The 4,652-nt window shown below is 37.9% G+C and overlaps 1 pseudogene; it reads left to right on the top strand.

Moving 5' to 3' along the window:
* Positions 1–2,054: 2,054 nt before the first annotated feature.
* LOC150016287 (cytochrome c pseudogene) lies at positions 2,055–3,324 on the top strand (annotated as a pseudogene).
* Positions 3,325–4,652: the final 1,328 nt, after the last annotated feature.

Below are 4,652 nucleotides of genomic sequence, written 5' to 3'. Positions count from 1 at the left end.
GGAAGCTTGTCCATTTAAGCCCAGCTTAAATGGAAATTTCAAGGGAAAGTCACTGAACTACACCCCCACCCCTACCACACACACACACACACCAGAGTCTGCTGAAAATGTTTCTTCAAACCACTGAGCTCTCAGGACCAAACTACAAGTGCTGGAGCCAAAGGTGCTTAAACAAGAGTCTGTCTAGAGCCACTGTTATACAAGGAGGATTGTTTAAGAGGGTGCTTTTGTTGGAGGGCCCTGAGGAGTGACTGGAGAAGCAGCCAGGTGGAAGGATGGGAGAGGTTTCCCATTAGCTTGGGGACTGGCCTGCATGCATATAATCAATTCATACACACCTCTGCCATCACCAGGGAGACAGTCCACCCCATTGTCCCCTCAGTCCTTCTGAATTACTAGATGCAAGGCGTTCCTTTCTTCAAATTTGCAGCCTCTGCCTCATGCCCAACCAGGACAAGCGCAAGCAGAACAGATTCCACACCCCGCACCCCGTAAGAAGGAATTTAGCTTCATTCCTGGCCCCCGCCTTCATCTTCACTGGCCTGGCTCTGGCTTGGAGACCCAGGTGTGGTCCCACCCAAGCCCCAGGGTTAATAGTGGCCTTGCCCTAGATACTCATCTCTCCACTCTGGAATGCCCCTTCCTCCCTGGCTTATACTTGTTAATTCAGCAATTTGGAAGAGTCAGTCTCTCTGGACCTGTCTCCTCATCTATAAAAAACATAATGACATTTACCTCAGAGGACGTTGGTGAGGGAGAAAAGAGACCTTGTATGTGAGAGCATATGACTAACCCTGGCAAGTGTTAGTCAGATCTAAGGCTTATCCATGGGAGCTGCCAGTTTGACCTCTCTTAATCTATAGTCTACAAGTGCTCTGTGCTGAAAGTCATAAGGTATGGTAATTGCCCGTTTTCACCTATCAGATTGACAAAATTACTTATAGACCACAGAGAGCAGAGTCTTCTCATACACTGGAATTAGAAAAATAAATGAGCACAATCTTGATACCTGGGTACAACGTTTAAGAATATTTAGCACATTTCTTTTAATTAAGCCATTTCCCTCATAGGAGTCTATCAGAAATATTCACAAATGTACACAAGGTCGAATGACAAAGGCATTCATTACAGCATTATTTGTAATAGAAAATTATATGGAGACAATCTAAATGTCTAAAATTAAGAAAATGAAGAAATTGTGGAGTTATGCTTCTATACTTTAGGGTACATTCAACTGTCAAAATAATGACAGATCTCAAAGCAATCTACAGATTCAATGAAATTCCTATCCAAATTCCAATGGCATTTTTCACTGAAATAGAAAAAAATAATCCTAAAATTTGTACAGAACCACAAAAGACCCCAAATAGCCAAAGCAGTCTTGAGAGAAAAAGAAGAAAGCTAGACATATCACACTTCTTGATTTCAAACTGTACCACAAAGCTATAGTAATCAAAAACAGTATAGAACTGGCATAAAAACAGACACAGATCAATGGAATAGAATAGAGAGCCCAGAAGTAAACCCACGCATATATGGTAAATTGACTTAACAATAAAGGAGTCAGGAACATACAATGGGAAAAGGACAGTCTGTTCAATAAATAGTGTTTGAGAAAACTGGACAGCCACATGCAAAAGAATGAAATTGAACCACACTTTTCCACCACACATAAAAATCAACTCAATGAATTAAAGACTTGGCTATAAGACTTGAAACCTTAAAACTCCTAGAAAAAAACATAGGCAGTAAGCTCCTTGAAATCAGTCTTGGCAATGATTTTTTTGGATCTGACACCAAAAGCAAAGGCAACAAAAGCAAAAATAAACAAGTGGGACTACATCAAACTAAAAAGCTTCTGCACAGCAAAGGAAACCATTAACAAAATAAAAAGGCAACCTATGGAATGGTAGAAAATATTTGTAAAATGATATACTAATAAGGGGTTAATACCCAAAAAATATATATATAAGGAACTCATACAACTCAATAGCAAAAAAACAAAATAAAAACAAACAAAAGACTTCAAACAATTAAATTAAAAAATGAGAGAGCGGGACGTCCGGCTAGCGAGTGGGAAGCTCTGTGTTTCGCGCGACGAAAGAGCGGTGAGCGGAAGGCACAGAGAACGCAGCAGATTTTAAAATGGGTGATATTGAGAAGGGCAAGAAGATTTTTGTTCAGAAGTGTGCCCAATGCCATACTGTGGAAAAGGGAGGCAAGCACAAGACTGGGCCAAATCTCCACGGTCTTTTTGGGTGAAAGACAGGCCAGGCCCCTGGATTTTCTTACACAGATGCCAACAAGAGCAAAGGCATCACCTGGGGAGAGGCTACACTGATGGAGTATTTGGAGAATCCCAAGAAGTACATCCCTGGAACAAAAATGATCTTCGCTGGCATTAAGAAGGGTTCAGAAAGGGCAGATTTGATAGCCTATCTCAAAAAAGCTACTAATGAGTAATAGCTGGCCACTGCCTTATTTATTACAAATGTCTCATGACCTTTTTTATGTGCATCGTATTTAAATTGATCTTACAGACCAGAATGCAGATCATGAATGGCTGATAGAACGTTCTGATTTAAATAATATTGGCTTATGGTTCAATGAAAATGATCAGCTTTTTGAACTTTGATGGTAATTTTGGTTCAGCGACTGCTACCACTATTTTCCCCTTTTAAAAATATGATTGGACTTGGTTTGTAATAGTCAGCTTTTCACAGAGATGGTGAATGCCGTCTCAAAACCTGTAGGAGATTTGTTTTATATTTAGATTCATGTAACTGGTTATAGTAACATCTTTAAATACTGAGGAAATCCCTTCACTGATTATTAGAAAAGCAAGACTTGCTTGTGTTCCAAATTGTGTTCATTAGCCTGTTAAAAGGGATGCAGGTAAGCTGGCAGTGTCCATTTTTATCTCCTTGGTTTCAACTATGCCAATTCAGTTAAAATACCCTGTATCAAAACTGTTGCCTTTTATTTAATGAAAGGCTAGTTTTAGTGTGGTTTCTGTATAATATCAAATAAAGAATATTTAACACTTCTCACATTTTATAGATGATCTATAAGGTCAGATGCTTTTAAAATTTAGCATGACAGATACAGGAGCAAAATTTGTGAATTCTTTAAATCACACTAAGTTGTAATTCAGGATTGTCTTGAACGGCTATTCAAAAACGACTGTGGGATTGCTATGTATGTGTGTGGTCGGCAGTGGTGCTTTTGCCAGCTCACTAAAACTAAGATTAAAGTAGAGGAGAATAGATCATCACAAAATTGTAAATTATGTGATCTTAAAGCTTAGGATAATTAAAAACAAAATCAGATAAAAAAAAATGAGCAGAGACACTGAATAGGTATTTTTTCAAAGAAGATAAACAAATGGCCAACAGGTACATAAAAATATATTCAGCACCACTCACTAATCATCAGAAAAATTAAAATAAAAACCGCAGTGAGATACCACCTCACACCTCTAGTTAGAATGGCTTTTATCAAAAAGGTAAAAAATAGCAAATATCGGCGAGGATGTTCAGTAAAGGCAACCCTGCTGGTGGGAATGTAAATTGGTGCAGCCACTATGAAAAACAATATAGAGTTTCCTTAAGAGAAACTTAACAATAAAACTACCACATGGCCCAGCATATTCAAAGGAAATGAAAGAGATACCCGCACTCCCCCCTGAAGTTCATTGCACCATTATTTACAATAACCAAGACAAAAAACAACCCAAGCATCCATCAATGAGTGAATGGATCAAGAAAATGTGCTATATATATATACATATACAGAGGAATATTATTCAGCCATAAAAAGAAGAAAATCCTCCTATTTGCAAAAACATGGGTGGACCTTGAGGGCATTATCCCTAAGTGGAGTCAGTGAGAGAAAGACAAATACTCTATCATCTTACATATATGTGAAATCTAAAAGAAATCAAACTCATTAGAAATAGATAATAGATTGGTGATTGCCAGAGGTAGGGTTGGGGGTGGGGGGAATGGGTAGAATTAGTCAAAAGACACAAACTTCCAGTTTTAAGATGAGTTAGTTCTAGGGAAGTAATGTATAGCGTGTTAACTATAGTTAACAATATTGTATTATATATTTGAAATTGGCTAAGAGTAGACTTTAAAAGTCCTTATCACAAAAAAAAATATTTGTAACTATGTGAGGTAATGGATGTTAACTAAATTTTATTAAGGTGATCATTTTGCAATATATACATATATTGAATCATTATGCTGTATACCTAAAACTATATTTGTTGATTATACCTCAAAAGTGGAAAATAAAATAAAATAAAATTTCAATCTTGCTCCTGCTTAAAACTCTGTGATTCCTCCCATGGCTCTTTATGTGGCCTCTGATGTCCAGGCACTCAGGGTGCACCCCAGCCCTGCCTTGCCCGCCCCATGCTGTCCTCCAAGCAGAGAACACTGCCTTCATATCAGTTATCACAAACACCCAGTGATGGTGATGGAAGTAGCTGAGAAACTTTGATAAGTTCCATAGTTATCAGGGTATAAAATACATTGAAGTAATAGATACATTAATGTTCTACAATGGTGAAAAAATAGTGACAGGTTATTAGATGGTGGCATGGAAAGATTTTACACTTTTAAGCAAAAACAGCAAGTTGCAGAATT

The sequence above is a fragment of the Furipterus horrens genome, unplaced genomic scaffold, assembly GCF_987537825.1.
Source record: "Furipterus horrens unplaced genomic scaffold, mFurHor1.1.pri manual_scaffold_3, whole genome shotgun sequence".
In the NCBI taxonomy this organism is placed as follows: Eukaryota; Metazoa; Chordata; class Mammalia; order Chiroptera; family Furipteridae; genus Furipterus; species Furipterus horrens.
Note: the sequence above shows the minus strand (reverse complement) of the source record. Positions and strands in the feature narration are given on the sequence as shown.